The sequence below is a fragment of the Phodopus roborovskii genome, unplaced genomic scaffold (genome assembly GCF_943737965.1).
Source record: "Phodopus roborovskii unplaced genomic scaffold, PHOROB, whole genome shotgun sequence".
Taxonomy (NCBI): Eukaryota; Metazoa; Chordata; class Mammalia; order Rodentia; family Cricetidae; genus Phodopus; species Phodopus roborovskii.
Window position 1 is genome coordinate 4782913 of NW_026126625.1, and position 20661 is coordinate 4803573.

The 20661-nt window shown below is 47.8% G+C and overlaps 2 protein-coding genes across 2 annotated transcripts in view; both read left to right on the plus strand.

Annotated features, from left to right (window-relative positions):
- Aen (apoptosis enhancing nuclease) overlaps positions 1-20661 on the plus strand; it is a 467932-nt gene that overhangs the window by 143583 nt on the left and 303688 nt on the right. The window lies entirely within an intron of this gene.
- The window catches only part of Acan (aggrecan), a 63355-nt gene continuing 53326 nt past the window's right edge, over positions 10633-20661 (plus strand). Inside the window, exon 1 of the mRNA XM_051206599.1 lies at positions 10633-11320. The gene's annotated coding sequence lies outside the window, so the exon portion shown is untranslated. The remainder of the gene's footprint in view (positions 11321-20661) is intronic.

Consider the following 20661-nt stretch of genomic DNA (forward strand, 5'->3'; position numbering starts at 1 on the left):
GGTTCCAGCAGCAGGGTCAGGTAAGGCTTAGGCTGCTACAGCCCTGGATGGAGACTGAATGCAGAGCCGCAGGGAGGTGTGACATCAGGCTCAGGTGCTCCAGCCTTTCCTGCCAGGAGTGACTGCAGACTGATTTCACCTTTCATGATTTCTCACTGGCCAGGGAGAATTTCTGACTCTGGGGCCTGACCAGGTGCCTCACTGGAATGTCTTGTGAGCCTCACATCCCAGTAAGTTCTACAGTGAGCCCGTTTGCCATCAACTCTCTCATTTGCTCTTGTGGAGCACATATAGCTTCATGGGTTTGTCCTTGCTTAACCCCAGCCTCACTCAGCTCTAGCCTAAGGTTGTAGCCATCTTCCTGCCCATCATTTAAGCAATCTCTCTGTCTGCTCTCCCCAGAGGCTGGCTGGTGGTACCAAGGTTTCCCATCTACCCTAGGAGTTTCCACAAGTTCCTACTCATGACCACACATTTTACAGCATTTCTACAGAGCCCAAATTTGCCTGTTTCCATAAAGGAAAGGGGAACAAGTGCACATTTGTAAGCACCTGTGAGGAACTCATTGTTCTCCTCGCTCTGTGAGGTGGGGGAGACATTAAACACACATACAGCCATATTGTCTGATACCAAATCTCAGCCTGCCACTCATTAACTGTGTGATCTTGGGCAAAGTATTTGACCTCTCCATTTCAAAAAAATATAAATAAAAAAATTAAAACAGGAGTCATGTGTGATATTTACAAATCATTAAGTTGCTATGGTTACTGAGTTTCTGAACATTATGTGTTTAGAAAGACCCTAGCACACGGTGCTCAATACATGTGAGTAATTATGACTCAGCATAACCATTCCCCTGTACCAGACACAGGGAACACAAAACAAACAAATTTGTCTATTCACAATTTACTGGGAGATTGCATTTGTCTTACACTTGGACGGGATCCAGGATATGTGAAGCCCACCATCTCATAAGACAGGAGGCAGACATTGTAGATATCAGTGGCAAATGTGGTCTAAGCAAGAGAAGGAAAGAAGATACTGGGACAGAGCAGGGAAAAAGAGGAAGAGAGGCCATAGAAGGTTACTGTTATCCACGGCACAAAGGAGCGATGGCAGTGCACCGCCACATTAAGTCAAGCATTATGAGGAGATGGGTGAAAATGGGGAGAGGCTAGGAGTAGGAGAGCTTGGATGCTTATAAACAGAAAAGCATCAGGACCCCATAGTGTACTTTCCAGTGGCTGGAGGGCCAGGCACCGATAAAGGATTCTGCTGCCTCCAGAACAGCTCTCTCTCTGGTCAGTGCTCACTCAAACCCTTACAGCTCGCTGCTTCTCATTGCCCCCTGTCCTGAGTGATGGATGGAACAACCTGAGCTACACCTGGCAACCCCTTAAAGCCCTTCACCTGCACACCAGCCACAGAGCTTACCTTGACTTGACATGACCCCAACCCCAAGGTGTCACCGTGTGTGACCTTGTGCCCATCAAAAATTTCTTTTCACTGGCTCATTCCATCCCCCACAACCACTGGGGTGACACCCAAACCAATAGCCACAGGTAAACGTGTCTCTCCCTGGGATGTAGAGTTAAATACACAATCACAGAGGTGTGACCTGGGTCCAGAATGGAAGGGACCTAGGTGCCAGAGATGACCAATCCCTCAAGAATCCCCCTGAAGGTCCTCCCTGGAGACACCCTTCCCTAGAATAGGCAAAGAGGGCTAGAAACACCCATACAAACAGCGCATCCACAAAACCCCACTGTCCCCGGGCTTGCCTCCCTCAGCCCTTGCTATTTTTATCTGGGGAGCGAGAAGGGGGTTGCTAGGCAGGGCCACGCCGCTGTTTATGTCTGAAATTTGAAAAGATGCACAGTGTACTTGGGAGAAGGCGTTGCAGGGAAAGGAATTTCAGAGGAGAATTTCAAACCTGGCGGGGTGAATAGGTGCCTTGTGTTCAGACTTATGACTCTGGAAATGCTACTCAAGCCGTGGCATGAAGAGGGGCCACAGATGGGTGCAAATGTTCACATGTGAGATTTGGGTGGATGGAGACTCGGCTCACCTGACTGAGAGGATCAACTGACTTCAGACTGGGGGTGCTTTGGGAGGGAGTCCTTTTGCCCTGCCAATGACACGTCTCTTTATGTCCCCCACATTTATATTTGAGTATTTTTCTTGTCTCTTACCTCACCAGCCCCACTCTGTTCTTAGCATTCTCCTTCCGTTCCTTCCAGTCATGGGGTTATTTAGTATTGATTTCCTCATGTACACACCTTTTCTGTTGGGGCTCTCAGTCACTCCATCAATTCTCTGCTTCTTACTTGCATTATGAGGTTCTTTTCATAGCTGTATAATCTTAGTAGCACGCACAAAACTTAGGTTCTGTCTGGGGTCTTCGGTCCATAAGAGCTGTGTCATGACTCTCTGTAGCCTGGGTTGACTTCAAACTCATCATGTAATCAAGGCTGGCCTGGAACTCTTGGTCACTGCCTTTATAATCCCAACACAGGGATAACAGGCATGTGCTACAACGCTTGGCTGGTGTTCATTGTTCAGTCATGGGAATCAGTACATGGGAATTGCCATCAGCAATGTGATCAAGCACAGAACAACGGAATGACTGCCATGTCTGCTTTCTTCTTTCATCCTCAGATGTTAGAGAGGCCCTGGCATAGCTCTGCAGGTCAGCCTGCACTGGGCTTGTGCTAGTTAAAGAGGTTCTCAGACAGGTGGGGATGGGTGCCAAGGGAGACTTTAAGCCGTATCATATCCCAAAGATCACAGTTCTATCATGTTTCCCTGGGTCAGGAAATATCAGGAATCTTCATTCTGTCAGCACCTATGGCTGCAAACCTCAGTGGCTCAGAAAATACCTCAGCAACAAAAGAAATTGTCATGTGATAAGATAGGACCCCAGCTCTAACACAGGTTTGCCCCTCGGCAGCACTTGTATTTCCTTTGCCCTAGAACCTCTTCATCCGCATTCTACTGGCTGATCTTATGTCAAGTTGAAACAAGTGAGAGTCATCAGAGAGGAGGGAGCCTTAATTAAGAAAATGCCTCCATCAGACTGGGCTATAGGAAAGCCTGTGGGCATTTTCTTAATTAGCAATTGATGGGTGAGGGTCCAACCCATTATGTATGGGGAGAGCCCTTGGCTTGTGATCCTGGGTTCCATAAGAAAGCAAACTGAGCAAGCCAGTAAGCATCTTCCCCCCATGGCCTCTCTCTGCATCAGTTCCTGCCTCCAGGTTCATGCCCTGTTTGAGTTCCTATACTAACTTTCCTCACTAATGAACAGTGATGTGGAAATGTAAGACAAATAAACCCTTTCCTCCCCAGATCACTTTTGGTCACAATGTTTGATCGCAGCAGTAGGAACTCTAACTAAGACAGACTGGTGTCAATTTCCTTGAGTACGGGAGGGTCTGTGAAACTGGCTCTTTATATTTCTAAGATTCATATTCTTCCCCTCCTCCTGCTTTCCCTCTCTCCCTCACCTCATCCTTACATTCTGTTCAACCGTTTCTCTTTCATCTGTATTTTCTTCATCTTCCATGGTGTCCCTCCATTACTCTGTTCAATCTGAACATATTTCCACATTTGTTGGGCAGAACTTAATGTGATCTGTTTATATTGTAGGTTGACTGTCTCCCCAGACTCCAAGCTCACACATCTGTTCATTGTCTCCTACATCCCCTTATACTTCTAAACCCCACCTTACCTTACCCCACCTTACCTACAGTGAACTCAGTGACCTCTATCACACACATAGTCAGCCATCCCTTCCTGAAGCTACACTGATCTCCCAGTCACCCGGGTTCAGAAGCTCAAAGCTATCCTCTCTTCCTGTAATTGTCCAACCCCCCCCCCCATCACCACAGAGTACATCGATGCACACTGCTCACCCTTCAGTGTGCCAAGACATATTTAAATTTTTTTGGTTAGTGGTCATCTGATCTCATCTCAAATCCCAATCTTTGGATTCTTACAGAAAAAGAGCCCAGGTAACTTCTCGTTCTCCAGAAACTATGTGATTTGATGACAATGAACCGGAGGTCCTGAATGGTGGCTTTTAGTGCAAGCTGAGTAGTGGTGGGCCCTGTGTGTGGGAGTCCTCACTCTTCTGTTTGCTTCCGGTCTGAGTGAAAGGGCAGTGATGGATCTCTACACACGGGGTACACAGTATCTACCACAGTGTTAGGGAAGGAAGGGGGTACAGTGCTTAACTTGTTAATGGGCATATAGTATGTACTCAATCGATAGCTACCACAAGCATGAGCAGGGTTTGGTGGTGAATTTCCGTCACCCCAGCAATCTGGAAGCTAAACTAGGAGGGTCCTGGGCTACACAATTCAAAAGAGAGAGGTGAGGAAGCAGGCAGGCAGACAGGCTCACACTAACAAGTTAATATCCTAAGAATAAACGGTAACTCCGTTTTTCCTTTACACATTCTAGCTCTTCTCCTTTAAAAAATCCAAATGCAGTCAATAGCAACAACAACAATGTTGAGAAACTGTAAGATGAAATAAGTGCCAAGTTTGTAAGAACAAGAGATATTTGCAGATCTGTGTGTTAGCAGATCATCTTATTTATCATTCAATTTTATTTGGGCATTTGTTATTGTCATTGCTATTGCTATTGTTAAGAAAGGAGCTCACGTAGTCTACACTGGCCTCGAACTCCTGATCCTCCTGCTTCAGCCTCTCAAGTGTTGAGATTATAGACATGAGCCACCACTCGAAATTAGCAGACAGATTTTTTATACCACTGAGTCGCTGTCTGCACTTCCTATAGGTGGAGGTATACATTTATACCACTTAACCCTCAGTGTGTATTCTGCGTCTACATGATAATATGTGATAATTTTGATTAAAGCGTCATGCCTGATGTGACAAGGAGTGGTCAAGCCCTAGAGAATCTGATGACTAGGACACAGGAAACAATAGCACAGAACAGTTCATGTCTAATGTGTGGGAGGCAGTCTCTTAGGGTCCAGGGCAGAGAACAGGGATCAGGCCCCCAAAAGGCCAGGAGCTGCCTACAAAGTGGACTACACAACCTCAGTCCTCCTTCCCCAGACCTGTTGGGAGATGGTGATGATGACAGCGATGATGATGATGGTGACAATGATGACAGGGTGGCGGTGACGGTGATGCTGCATAAACCAAGACAGCAGCATCCCACTCAGCCCCTCCCTACACGTGGGTTCTCAATAATAAATACGTGGAGGAGGCATAACTAAAATACTCCCGATGGTTTCCAGTTATAAACGGCAGAGTTTTGCCGTTTATACCAATCTACTATGAATTCAGGGAGAAACTGCAAACTGGAGCTTCCAAAAACACCAGTTTCCCTAAACATGACCTTCCATGTCGATGTCTCAGGTGACTCAGAGTTTTCCTGTTCCCGTGTGTCATCTATGCACACAGACATGTGGGGGCTTGGGAAGTGTTTCATTAAGTTACCCCGTGTTCTTTATTCTTAGAACATTTTCCTCTTCAGTCACCACTTGTAAAGTGTTAAAGTAATAAGACAACACTTTCCAAACATGCCAGTGGGAACCAGGAGGCTTCACTTCCTGGCCCAATTCTGGCCTGAGGAGGGCTTTCTGTATTATATTTCTATGACCCTTTGCCTCCGAGAAGATGGCAATCCCCACCTCTCATTACATCCAATGTTTATCATTACTGTGCTCTTATTTTCAGCTTCTTTTACAAATGCAGAAAGCAACACACACACACACACACACACACACACACACACACACACACACACACAAAGGCAAAGCACTTACTGAGAGCGGTTTATAAGGGCCTAGGAGAAAGGAAGAAATTTATCACACTGCCCCCAAAGCCAATCCCTTCTCCAGATTCAGATTCCAAAAGTCCACAACTTATTTTAATTCTCAAGTCTCTGGGGTTGAAAACAAAGACCCAGGGGGTTAAGAAAGTTGTCCAAAGTTTCTAAACAAAGCTGAAATTTGTATCTCAGGCTATCAGACATGTAAGGAATTGTCCTGGTCCTTAATTGTTTTGTAGCTTAAGATAAGACAGGACACCTATTTCTTGTGGCCTATGTGAAAACAGTTGGATTTCATTGTGTTTTGTTTTATGTTATTTATTTGTTTATGGGTATTGTATGTTTATTGTATGTTTGGGTGGTTGTGTATGGAGCCTCCTCTCTGCTTTTGTGCATGTGTGCATGTGTAGGCCGGTGTTCAATCATCTCTCAGACATCATCCACCTTGCTTTTATGAGACTGGCTTTTTCACTGGCCTGGAGCTTCCCGAGGGGGAGAGGCTATCAGGCCAGTGAGTGCCAGGGATCCCCATCTCTACTTCCTAGCCCTGGAACTGCAAGTATGCCACATGCTTGTGCTTTATAGAGTAGTTCTGGAGATTGAGTGCAGGTCCTTTTGCTTGCACCCCAAACACTTTAGCCACTGAGCTACCTTGCAGCCCCAGTAGTCTGATTTTAATTATCTCCAAGTTTCAGTGTCAACCAAGAGGTGTGACAGAGCCATGAAATATGAGCATCTCTGGTCACAGGAGGAGGGGCTGAACGTTCAAGTGTTAAGAAGGAAGAGCCACTTTTGCCCCTCGCTGGCCAGTCCACACCTGTTGTCTGCTTCCAGTCCTAGGAACTTTCCTTCAGAGAGATAGCCACAAGTATGCATTGCCCAAGACCAAGGAATCCAGAAGCAACCCTCCTTAGGAAAACAGTTAAGGACCAGCAGCCTAGAGCTGTGAGGAGAGAGAGGCATGGAGAGGTATAATGCAGTGCAACTCACTAAGACTATCTGTCCAGTATACCCGGGACAGTCTGTATTGCTCCTAAGAGCAAACTGGACTACTTGCTGGCACTGAGACACTAGACAGATACATCCATGGAATTCTGTTAGCATCTTAGACCCACACTTAACAAGGCACTTACATTGTGTCTCCCTGTAAGAAACAGAAGCAAGTATTCTACAGTGACACAGTTCAGTGCCCTGAGATATTGCCTGCATTCTAAGAGTAAATTTAATGGATGGTACAGGACAGCCACCAACATGCATCCAGCAATATTTATCCTGTTACACTATTATGTGTACTAGTTCAGGGGTGGCCTTTGTGATCAATCGAATATAGTGCAGGTGACGTGTGTGTGACTCCCAAAGCTAAAGAAGATGAAGAAGTATTCCGGTTCAGTCTGGCTTCTCTACATCATTCATCAGGGTAAGAAGTAGTCAGCCTCCATGTCATAGGCACACTCAGCAGAAGAACCTCAGCTGCTAGCCAACAGCCAGCCCCAAGCTGCCAATCATGTGAGGTGCGGGTCCCCAAGCCTCTGGAAAGCTATCGGCTCACTGCAGCTCCACTGACATTGAGTGAAAGTAACCTCATGAGACAACCTAAGCCAGAAATTCCCAGTTGATTTTTTCTCAAATTCCTGACTATAAGACCACAAGCAATGGTAAATGATCACTGATGTGTTAAGCCACTAAGTATGGGGAGGTTTGCTACTATAACAACTAGAACATGGAGCTGTGCCATCCTAGGAGGCCTTCCTCCAGGGTCTGGGAGCTCTAGGCTTTGGCCGTAGGCTCTATTCTCAGTAGAGCTGGACACTGGGTGTGGTATGCTGGTGAGCTTCATAGACAGTCTGCTACTGAGGGCAATAGCAATCACATAGCACCAAGATACTGTGGAGAGGTGAACTGAATGTATGAGAGCAGTAAAGAACAGAGAAGATGAAGTTACACCCATTCATCATACTAGGACAAGCCGCAGGGAGACAGGGATCACAGCAGTACAGGTGGAAAAGATGCAGGCTCAGCCTTGATGGGACTATCAGAAAGACACAAACATGTAGGTGACATAAACTAAAAGCATGGGATTCAGAAAAACACAGTGCACGCACGCGCGCGCGCGCGCGCGCACACACACACACACACACACACACACACACACACACACACAAACACCCCTTCACACACACTGAACACATTAACAGGACTGATTTCCACTTTAAATCACTCTTTAGTGGGCAATGCAGACTACCTTAATGGAGATTTCTAGAAAGTGCTCAAAATCTGTTGGATGAGACAAATGAGTAAGGGTAGAAAGAAGCAAGGATGCCCAATCAAAAAAAAAAAAGGAGATGCTAATGGAGAAAATAATGGTCTGCCATGCACAAGAGGCACAGCCAAAGTGTGGAAATGGCCCCACTTTATTCACTGCAGATCCCACAATGAGACAAGAGCTTCCTAAATGCTAGAAACCATGAGAAAATGGGGCAAACCATGGGCAAGTCCGAGAAAGGTGTGCTGCCCAGCATGTGGAAACAGCTAGCATGCTCTCAGAAGGGGTGTCTCCTGAGTTCGGTCACAGCCCTTTGTCACTCTGAGCATCTCTCTCTATGGTTCCATGATTGCATAAACTGCTGAGTGATGTCAAGGCAACGTCTCTGCTTCAGCTAGTGTGTGAAATACCTGGTAGATCTTGGGAAAGTGAAGATTCTGAGTCTGAAGCCCTGGGGTGGGCCTGAGATTCTGTGTTTCTCACAAGCTCCCCACTGCCATGAGAATCTGTGGTCTGTAGCCCACACATTTCGGAGAGACGTCAGAACTTAACAATGACTGCCAATGGCATCAGGTAGCTTTTCAGAGACACCAAGTGATTGTAAAGTAGCTTAGAAAATTACAAAATATTCTAGCAGAGAACGGGGAACAGAATCAGAACGACTGTTCAGCGAATGAGACTTCTGTGTGGAGTGGGACATGTATCCATGTGCCACTTGAGGCTTTCTGAAGTTATGACCTTTGAGTGTCAGAATTCAGTCTTCAAAGTATCAGACTGAATTTTACCATGGGCTGTCTGCATCCTCCAGAAGGCAGTGTGGTGCCATATCCGCCTGCCTCACATCCCTTCACTGCCTGTGTGACCTTAGCGTCTCAGGGTCTCAATGTGTCCCTGGGAGCCCTTGGTGCTACAAAGCATCATACATATACAAAATGGCTGCTGTCTTTTCATTAAAACTGACAGATGACAGTTTTATGTAATGAAGGGACTTGCTCCCTTCATTACAAAGATGAATTATATAATGAATATATTTGTCCTTGGCTTGAATTGCTCTTCATCAAGGCGCCCCACAAAGTAGGTCAAATATGATCCCACTTTGCAGACAAGGACAGTCTGTTGTCACCCAGAATGTGACATGAGAAATGCATTTGGAAAGTAAGAGACTGATATTTTTCTCAAAAAGAAAAGTTTTAATTTAATTAATTCATTTATGTTTGTTTTTGTTTTTCAAGACAGGTTTTCTCTGTGTAGCAACCTTGGCTGCCTGATCTCACGGAGATCCACCTGCCTCTGCCTCCCAAGTGCTGGGATTAAAGACATTCAACACTGCACTGGCTTAACAAGCACTAATTTAAATTTTTAAAAAGGAGATTGATGTTCCTAGAGAGCACTTTCCCCCCAGCCCACTAACTCATAAGGTTCCATTCTATTCCATCCCTCTAACAAAAGAGTACTCTGTGTATTACTATGTGGCTGTGCTTTTTGATGTTCTAAGACTCAAAACAGCCAGTATACAGATGGAAAAGAAGACAGGACAAGAACGGCCAGTCTAAAGAACACCTGAGCCACAGCTCGGCTCTCAGAAACTGAAGGTGGGCTGAGCAGCACAGCCCACCCTGGGCTTCACCCCCTGTACATGGGAGAATGTCAGAGATTGTCAGAGAATGTCCTGGGCTAACACAGCTAGCCAGCGAAATACCCAGACAACCCCAGCATAGTCAAGCGGAGGAAAATAAGGCACACCACTTCTGACCCTTCCACCAAGAAAAACTCGGACAGTTCTCTCTGTGCTGTGTAGTCTGCAAAGAATCCGCTTCTTGTCCAGTGAGAGATTTGGGAGCTTTCCATCACACTGCCTGAGCAGTTTTAATGTTTTAATGAGAAGCACACCAGCTTCCTCTCAAGGCCATCAGCAGTCTGAATCCCCAACCCCCAAATGTGCTGCAGTCTGACCGGCTGCTCCAGTGGCACAGAGGGGTGACCTTGATTTGAAATTAGCCCCCAACTTGATGGGCAACTCCACCACTTTCTGTGCTCCATGGTGTGATCATCGTTGGGAGGTGAGGGGTGGTGTTGTAGTATTTAACTTATTGGGAAATTTAGAGAAATTAATATTACTGTATGCTGCAACTATCTCATAGTGGGTATTCATAGACTTAGTTTTTTAAAAAAAAATTTCCTGGAAACAAATTGATTAAGGAGTACCATAGAGGCGGTAGCAAATTCCTGCTTGAGATGTCCTTGGACCATGCTGAGTTTTGAAGACCCCTAACCTTGTGCCTTGTACCTCTATAGCTGCCTCATCTCCTCTCTCTGCCCTCCCCTGTCGTTTCGGGGTAATCCACCCCCAAAACTTTCCAGCAACGCTCCGTGAGGGTTCTTCTAAATCGCAGCCCCACAGTAGGGGGTCCTCCTTTGCGACTCAGCCCCTCTGGGTTCTGACTGCAAATTTCCACCAGCTGTTCAGGGAACTCTTGGCCTGCCACCCTGGCCACGCAAGCCGGGTGCTCCCGGCACTCTGCGGGCGGGCGCAGCCCTCCGGGGCCGCCTGGACTGCGGAGCTGCCGACCGCAATGCAGACGCGGGGCCCTCCAGTGCTGCCCGCGTGGCTTTCCTCAGCGGGTCCCGGCGCTGTGGGGTCCGTGCTCCTCTCGTGCCCTGTGCTCCCGGCAGCTTCCCCAGCTGAGCGCGGTCCCCAGCCCGGGTTCAGCACTCTTTGGATGCCTCTGCCTTCCCCTCCCCCTGTAGACTGGTCCCGGGGGTGGGGTTTCCCTAAGCTCTCGCCCCCTCCCACCCCCACCCCTCATGTGTGCCCACCCCTCCCCCGCCCGCCCCTATGTATGTGTCACGGCGCGCCATTCCCGCCCACCTACCTCCCCGCGGTACCAGAGGGGGCTCACTGAGCTGAGGACGCGCACAGCACCACTCAAAGGTCCCTCACTCTCTCTCCGCACCCTTGCCGGCTGGCATCTGACGCAGGTGCCAAGGGGGCTCCGGGCACCTTTCTGTGTCCCTTCCCTCTACCAACCCTGCTCCGCAACCCAGCCAGTTAGCTGCCACTGAGGCCACCGCCCGAGGGGACCTGCGGACAAGACGCCGGAGGGAGGAGGGGTGCGGAGGGCACTCCGCGCAGAGCATCCCCGCTGCAGCGCTGCAAGACCCGGGGCTCGCAGCCCCCCAGGAATCCCTAGCTGCCTCGCCAGCGTTAAGGGACTGAAGTTTTTGGAGCAGCAAGTCCAACTCTTCAAGGTAAAGGAAGGTCTCCTCTCCAGAGGCGCTCTGTCCCAGGGCATCTGGAAATGCTCCTATGTGCTGGGGGTAGTGTGCCTCGATGTCCCCCTTGGGTATGTGCGTGGGGCTCGGGACCTGAACTCCAGGTGCACCGAAGTTGAGCAAACTCAACTGCTGCCCTGACTAAGAATGAATGGAAACACGTGGAGGGGGCTCTTGCTCTTGCTTTTACAAGTTTAAGGTCTGGGGGCGCTAAACTGAAGTGTAGACTGAGAAGCAATTTTAAAGCCAAGGAAATGTGGATTCAAATACCCCGCTCCCCTCTGCGCCCCCCTCCCCCGTTCCTCTTGGCGCTCCATTAGGCTTTCGTCTTCCTTGGAGAGGCCAAGTGGCCAAGGAATCAACAAAATTATGTGGATAGCAGGTCAGACAAGCAGCAGATACCTGAGCAGGGTTCAGAGAACTAAGGAGTCCCGTTGGCTTGCTACAGGGGTCTTGGGGCACCCAAAGCAGCAGGGAAGAGCTGGGTAGAGGTTGGCAGAACCTGGGACAGGGCTACTGAGCTGCAGACCAGAGCCAAGCTCAGAAATGACTGTCTCTACCAAGATGGAAAGAGCAGAGGGTGGAAAGAGCAGAGGAGACAGGGATGCGAGACTGTCCCGGGGCAGTTTTCCCATTTCTGGGCTTCTCTGTAACCCTTCCAACTCTGGGGCTGGGTGGAAGGGTGACAGCGTGTCAGTTAGCTATGGGCGGGCATGGAGGGTTGTCTCCTTCAGGAGGAAGGATCCGGCCCAAACTTTTTGGATATGCCGCTCCCCACAGTTGGGAGCCCTGGTGCGGGTATCCACTTGAATTTCACTACCAAGCATCTCAGGTCCCAGGTAACCCGGTGAAATGTGTTGATTCCAGTTCTGTGGGCTGGCAGCCAGAAGCAATGGGAGGAAGAATCTATGTGAGTTGTTTTAAGTGGTGCCTTTGCCTCTGGATGTTGCAGTGGGTTGGTGTCTGCAGCACTAGACCCTGAAAAATACCCATTGCATCTCCTCTGGGGAAGGGAACCTAGAACAGCACAATGACTTTCTACAGGACATTGATTTAGGGACAAAGAAAGGATTAGGTCTAGATTTTTGAGGATGATTTTTCTCAGCCTGATTTGTTTGTTTGTTTGTTTGTGATGGGATTTTTCTGTGTAGCCTTGGCTGTCCTGGAACTAGCTCTTGTAGACCAGGCTGGCCTCGAACTTACAGAGATCCGCCTGCCTCTGCCTGAGTTCTGGGGTTAAAGATTTTTCAGCCTGATTTAAGGAACCAGAAGTCTTAGCTTTTTCTTACCTCTGGGTTACCATGACAATGGTTATCAAGCTGCTTATATGTACTAAGCAAGGCTAGTTAGTTAGGGGACTCTGGAGATAGGAATGTTGGCCAACCAAGTCACCAACCCAATGGAGATTCTACTAACCTAAAGAAAACATTACAGAATGAGTAACACTTCCACCCCCATTTAAGATGAAGGAATTATGAAAAGGGGGGAATCTCTCTTAGAAATACTGGAATTCCTGAAGTTGTGTTGAATTTAAATATAATTATGTGTTATTTCTAATGCCAGGCCTGGTTGTTCATTCACTGTACACTTTCTCCAAGTATCTTTCAGAAACCAGGCTCTGGGTTCTGTGGTGGCTCAGCAGGCACCCAATAAAGAGCTGAGATGACCCAAGCAAAGGGCCACTGCCCATCCACCACCCAGCAAGTACTTGGGGAATGCTATTATTATGCATTTTAATATTAACTAATTGTGTTTGTCCTAAATTTTTCCATGAAAACCATGCGTAATCATCTTCATACTGGGACTCTTTAAAGTTTGAAACCCATCATTACCCCTAGACACTCAGGGTACCCTGCACACCTCCCGCCATCCCATGGCATTATTCTACCCTGGCATGCAAAGACGGAGCACCTAGACAGAACTCACCTCCTGAATGGTGGGGAAATAGATTAGGGTTCAAACCCCACTACTTAATGTTACATGAGTTTGTCTTGAACCTCCTTGAGGTTCAGTTTCCTGTCTCTAAAAGGGGCAAGAAGGGGAAACCTGTAGGAGTGGATTTCTTCAAAGATTAAAGGGCAGAATGTAGGTGCCTTTTCAAACCCTCTACAGACATTACAAACATTAGTTCTTCCTTACCGGGTCACAAATCATAAGCTCTAAGTAGTGCCACTTTTGAACATTCTTAGAGACTGCTTGTCTCAAGTTTTGGTGTGGATTTTTTAATGATACCTTTTAGAACTGGATCCTTCCCAGACCCTGCTGGCTGGACATTTAGGGTGCCTTGGCTGAGCCTGGCAAAGGCCATAGACTTTGGCTTGGAGTGTCATTGTGTGTCCATGATTGCCTACAAGAATTACCCAATTGCAAGCTAAAACACCAGGTCGGGGAGGGGGTGGCTTTAATGAAATAATAGATAATATTATGCTGCCCATATAGTAAGGGCAAGTATTATTTCTTGAAATTTTCATTTATGCTATGTGTTTTGCAGTCCTCTTTAAGGGTATGTGTATTCATAACACATATACAAATAGACATACATTTTATATTTGCATAGTATGTTTCATGTTGCACATTATAGTCCATAAAAATTCGGGAGATATGAGCTGCAGCCCGGTGTGATGGTACACTGTAATCCCAACATTTGGAAGTCTAAAGCCAGCCTGGGCTACATAATGTGTTGGAGGCAAGCCTGAGCTACATTGTGAGTTCCTTTGTCAAAAATGAAAGACTACAAATAGAACTCAAAAACAGAAAGAAAGGGAGTGGGGGAGGGGAGAGAAGACACCAATAGCTGTGGTGTTTCTGTCTGAGAAATTCCAGGTAGCTGGCAGTAGAATGTCCTTGATGCAATTGTACCAACACCTGGCCAGACTGGAGGCAGCTAGAGGTGGAACCTGGGGATGGGGGAGAAACAAGTTCAATAAAGAGAACACTCAATCTCAGAGGGGAAATGAGATATTGGAAGACAGCACCGAGTACAGATATATAGGTAAAGTGGGGTAAAGTTTAGAAACATGTCTTAGAGATACGAGTGTTTCTCTCCTGCTATTGGGAAGTCCCACTCTGGACTCCCGTGCCCCAGGAATATAGGACAGTCAATGCAACGTTTTCTTTAAGGATGGTACCCCCCTCTTTCCTGGACACTAACTGACTGGATGCCTGTTAGAAGAATCTGGGGAGAGTTGGGGGCAAGCTGGAGAGAGAATTCAGGCAAGAAAGGGACAGAAGCGGAGGGAAAATTTGTAGGGAAACCAGTAAAACGGTTCCTTTTTTCAAAAGTTGAATCCAGGGCAAGAACGGAAATGGTTGAGTTTACTTTGAAAAACTCAGAGCCTCCTTGTATGTAGCTCTGTGTGTGTGTGTGTGTGTGTGTGTGTGTGTGTGTGTGTGTGTGTGTGTTGGAAGGCGGGCTCTGTGGGCTGGCTGGGCTGTGTGAGAGGCAACATTGCTCCCTCAATGGCCTTACAGTGTATCCTAAAGAAGCTTTTTGTTAAACTTGTGAATAGGTGGATTGGGGGTGTGAGGCTGGACATCACGAATTGGCTATTTGCTTACCTTTGAGGCCCAGTGTTTTTCCTTTTTAAGATATCCAACCTGAAAAGTACTCATGTCTCCTGAGGGGTGGGGGGACTACAGGGGCAGGGGGCTGCCTGTCTCCATAACTGCTTTGACTGGAAGAGCAAAAAAGAGGAAAGAGACAGTGCTAAGCAGGGCTGCAGTGCCCAGCCTGGGGGCAACCCTCTTCAGCTTTCTGGTCTCTGGGTATCCCCAGATCATGGATGATCTTTGTTTTCAAGGCCTGTAATGATCCTCATTTAAGTGATTGCCAAGGGAACTTGGAGAGGGGAAGGACTGACCCCGGGTCACCCCGGAACAGAGTCTGTACAGGAACCCAGAGTATCAGGATTTTATCTAGAATATTCCACATCCTCAGCTACCATTCATTCATCACCAGTACTTGTCCCATATTGGGCTCTGTGTGTAGCTGATCCTGTCCTCTTCTTCATGGTCTAATAGCAGCAGGAGCTATCAGCTTGACCCTGGCCCCTCATTTCTATCAAAGAGTGAGTGGTTCTCAACTGGGAGCTCTTTTGTTCCCATCCCTCAACATGCCTAAGGCCATTCTCTGTTGTCACTATTTGAAGGGGGATGCTACCCACATGCTGTAGAGAAAGGCCAATGAAATTGCCAAACACTTTTTAATACACAGAATTGGGCACGCGCACACACGCGCGCGCGCACACACACACACACACACACACACACACACACACACACACACACGCAGCACAAAATCCCAAATGTCACTGATGTCAAAGCTGAGAAAAAAAATGGCTCCAGACCTTCATTCATTCTCTGGATCGAGCCACACCCAGCAGAGTAAGTGTGACAACCAGAAACTAGAGGGAGATTCTGATTAACAGCCAATAGCAGGCAACAAACGGGAAGTGAGGGGACAGTGAGGCCTCAGAGCCCAATACAAAGAACATGGCCCATATGAAAGTTGAAGTCTTAGCTGGGTGCCTGTGGCAGCGTGCTTACCCTTCTGAGCCTGTTTCTGCCTATGAGATGGCCATGGCCATTTCTGCATCTATGAAATGGACATCCAAGACCAAGCAAATAAAGACGCTGGCACAAAGCAGACCTACAGTATAACCACAGCCGTTATTATCTTTGAGGTTTTTCAAGGTCCCGCTATGGAAAGTTACAGCATCAGCAGGTGAGGGCATGTGATCTCTAAGCCAAAGAAGGCTTCTGTTTGGGCCTGGTTGCCATGGCAATGTTTTCTGCTGGGGAAGGGAAGAGAGTGTGTGGTATCAGCACCTCCCTCACATACAGCTCTCAGCTGAGAGTGAGAAGGCTACTAGAGCTTGCTCTGGTGAGAAGCCAGAGGTGTCCAGGGTTGGTGTCCAGCATTCCCAGACTTGGAGATGAAAGAGACCAGATCGGTGTGACAGAAGCTTCACCCTCTGATCCCTGTGCTACTTATCTGTAAAATGGAGACATTGCAAGACCCTGAAAGAATCCACTGTCCATGAAATCCCTTATAGGGTTGCCTGGAAGCCAAGGCAGGGACTTTGTCTTGTATCTAACTCAGCGCCAGGCACACATGAATGGATTGAGTGAGTCAATGATTGATAAATGAGCACATGAGCAAACACACTACTACACTTTACATTTCTTTCTTGACAAGGAGAAGACTTATAATACCCAGATGGGCAATCCCCCACTCCAAAAAAATTAAAAAAAAAGAAAGAAAATGGCAGCCTCTGGAATCCAGTAGTCTGTTGCTCTGCTTCCCTGGAAGGCAGCGCCCTCTAGAGCTCTCTGAAGATACAGCAGTTGGATCCTAGTAGGTTAGGGAAGCACCAGAGCTGAGGCCAGCCCAGCTCCAGGGAAGAAAACTCCTCGCAGGCCTACCCAAACCTCTACATTGAGAAATAGAGTTGCAATAAATTAGGGCCCAACTGAAAACCATTAGCCAAAGGAATGGATTTCGGTAGCTCACCCAAGGTCATGAGACAATAAAGCAGAAAGGGTTTTAGCTGTCACACATTTCCTTCTTAATTAAACGGGCAGGGAGGTGAAAGGGGGCACTTGAATGAAAGGAGCAGCTTCTGGCACAGCTTCAGCTTCAAACAGACTTCTGACCCCTCTCTGTTCATTCCCCTTCAAGTCACCTGAAAAGCAGTGGGGGCAGGGACATTATAGGAACGTTGTGTCATCCAATCAGACCTCAGCCATAACACAGGCTTATAGTCCCAGCTCCCAGGACTCTAAACCAAAGAAGATCTGGAGTTTGAAATCAGCCTGGACTAGGCAGCAAGATCTTCTGAAAATGATATAGCTGAATTACCAGAGTGCTTGCCTGGCATGCACGATACCCCGGTTCCATTGAGTATGGGTGTGCACAGCTGAGTTAAAGATCTTCTTTCGCTACGTAGCAAGCAAATCAGAGAACAGCTTGTGCTATATGTCTCCAAAAAAAAAAAAAAAAAAAAAAAAAAGACAGTCCTGGGCCCCCACTGGTATCCACTCTTGGTTCAGCTTCTGGCTCGACCCTCCATATCCTAACTGACTGGCTTCAGGGCCACACTAACACACTGATGAATAAAGCCTTGATTAGGAGAATGGTCCAAGCAGGGCGTCTCAGGCTCTTGCCTGCCTTAGAGCATATCTCCTCCTGGTCCCAGCTACCACCCTAGTAATGTAGAAGAGGGTTTCCCCACAGAGCCTGTACCCTGGGATTGGCATTCTTCATCATATCACCCAACTCCTACCCTTCATCTCCCAAGTCTCACTGCCTCTCCTCCTGTGTGTGGATGTCTGAAACAGTTAGACTTTAGGGTGACTCTAGGAGCTGGAAGGTGTTGTTGAACTTGACCAGACACTGAGAGGGAACAGTTATAGAGAAGAGGGGGTCGCTTTCAGTCTGGGAATTAGAACCATCTAAGGAGCCATTGAGCACTGCGGATGGAGCCAGCCTCCTCCGTGGGATGAAGGGTGGTGACAGGGATCTGATTTTCCACATCGTTTCTGGTGATTCTCCTAGCCCAGGCCTCTCATTGAGAACCTAGTGGCTGATGCTGCAGTTCTGCTCTATAAGGGAAGGGCCGAGACAAGACCTGCTTCATCTGCTCCCTCTCCCATGCCTGAGATGGGGCCTCACTTCTAGAACACAGCAGTTTTTGACCTTGGATTAAATAAGTACTTTTTGTCCCTAGAGGCATGACAAAGGTTTCCCCAAAATGGCTTCTACAGAATATGCCTCAAGGACAACAGGCAGAGTGTTTTGTTTTGTTTTATTAAAGTATCATCTCTTAGGGGAATTCAGGAATTAAGCAGGTCTCTTTCCCAGATCCCTTTCCTGCTGCCAGTGGGCTGGAATCTCCTTCAAGTCTCTCAGGTAGAAGGAGATTGACCAGAAGTCCTTTCTTCCTACAGCAGATTGAGGGACTTGACCTAGAGAGATGCTGACCTGGCAGATCTGTAGCAGGAAAGGCTGCTGCACTGGGCCCAAGGGGCAGGCCAGCGAAGAGGCAGCCCAGCAGGTTATCTCCACACCTGCAAGTGTGGCTCAGTTGGCAGTGTTGGCCTAGCATGCCCCAAGCTTGACAGTGCATGCTTGCAATCCCATCCAATCAGAGTCAGTAGACCAGAACTTCAAGGCCATCCTTGGTCACATAGTGAAGGCATCCCAGGCTACATAAGACCCTTTCTCAAAAACAAAAACAAATAAAAACCCTCAGTCTTCTATGTCACTGGCCAGAAGTTCTCTCCACCCTTCCGCGGTCTGGGTCCAGCCTCTTTTGCACACCAACTACCTTCTATTTAAACGCTTGTGGGGGGCTACACACTCCTTTCAACTCCTCTTGCTGTTGCTTTCTGGACCTAAAGGGAGGAGGAGAATTCTGTGTGGTTTGTGGGTTGAGGATGGGGTGTGGGAGCCTTAAGCCAGACCCTGCTACTGGATTGAGCTCCCTCCAAACCTCATAACTGAGGCTGAACCCTGCTCACTCCATTTCCCTCTTGGGTAACACGGTAGGTCATGTGTCTGTGGACAGCATCCCTGGGAGGTGAGTAGTGCCTCTGCAGCCCAATAAGGAGGTATGCTGTCTGGCACTTGCCTCCATCACCCCATCCATATCAACACCCTCACCCAGGTCAACAGGGTGCAGCTCCTTAGCCACATCTCAAGGCTTCTGTCCCCAATAGCTTCACTCTGAGATACTCATTTGGTTCTCCAAACCCACCCCTGTTGGCTTCTGTAGCTTTTTCTGATATTTTAGTAGAGAGAGTACTCTCTACTAAATAGGTCTCTAAGACCTGGTTGCTTATTGTAGCCTTCTCTCCATTCCTGGGGCCCAGGAATGTTGACTCTGACTGGGGTAAGGCTGGGGAGGGCTATAACCAAGGAAAATCTTGGCACTAGGTTATGGCCTGAGCTTTGTAGACCTTTCCTGAGCCTCCCCACTGTCCTCCTCTTGGGAGCTCTACCTACCATCTCAGGTACTCAGGGGCTTCTGGTCTACCCAAAACAAACGAGGAAGATGCTCTCTCAACCTGTGATGGATGGAAAATGGTAACTAATGCTCCTGGCTCTTTAGTCACCAAAATCCCTGGGTGGGATGATCCATCCTTAGGTGTATGCAGCAATCAATCAATCAAGGCTGCCTATATACCATTTCTCAGCACTGCATTACCAAAACTCCCAAAAGACCTGAGAGTAGGCCTGCCATACATGTGGTCAGGTCCAGTCCTCTTCTGGAGCCCATGGACCCTCAGGAGCTGGTGTGTAGTCATGCCCACTGGAGAACCTGGCAAGGTGGTGTGCACCTTTAATCTGCACTGGGGAGGCAGAGGCAGGTGGATCTGTGTGAGATCAAGACCAGCCTGATCCACAAAGAGAATTCCAGGCCAGGGCTGTTACACATAGAACCCTTGTCTCAACAATAACAACAACAATAATAATAACCAAAACAAACAAAAAAACACATGCCCACTTGGTCTCATTTCCCCATACCCTGTTGGCCAGTGGGCTACCCTATTCTGGCCTCAAGACTCTGCCATCTCTATTCTGCAGCCTATGCGCTCTTCCCCCTTGGCTATTCAGGTTCACGTGTCACCGTCATTTTAGCCATGCCCTGGCTACCTTTCTCTGTGGCTTTTGTTTGCAAGTTTCTTTGATGACTGTCCCCTTCCACATCACTGTCATATGATGGACAAACAACCTCAACCTGGTGCTTTCTAAACTGTGCTCTGAGGAACTGGCGATGACAGAGGACTATGACACCCCACGAGTCATGGAGGTGCATGGAGAGGGGTAGAGTCAATAGTTGAGGGGGGCTCCCTCTGTCAGATTCTATCAGGACCACCCCAGTCTTGAAGACCAACAAGAACAACATTCTGTTCTTGTCATAGTTAAGACAGTAGGGCCCAAAAAGAATGTTTCCCCCACCTAGCCAGAGATCAGGGACTTTGCTCAATCACCTGGGCCATGTTCTGCCATCAGTGAGGGACGCCAATGGCCCAGAAAAGAGAATGTCCATATTCCAACTCCAGCAGTCTTCTTCCCAGATGCCCTTAGCAGCTCCTACTGGCTCAGCAACATGGAGCAGCTGTTCTAAGAGGTCATTTAGACTTTTTTTCCACCTTTGGATCTCAGGTTCTATCCCCCAGCAACCCCACAAGTGCCATGGAACATCTTTCCTCTGATAGTTCTTCCATCTTGTGAGCTCAGGGTCCCTGTGCCATCTGTGAACACATCAACCAGGTGCTGAAACCAAGAAGGAGATAGGACATGGTTCCCCAGC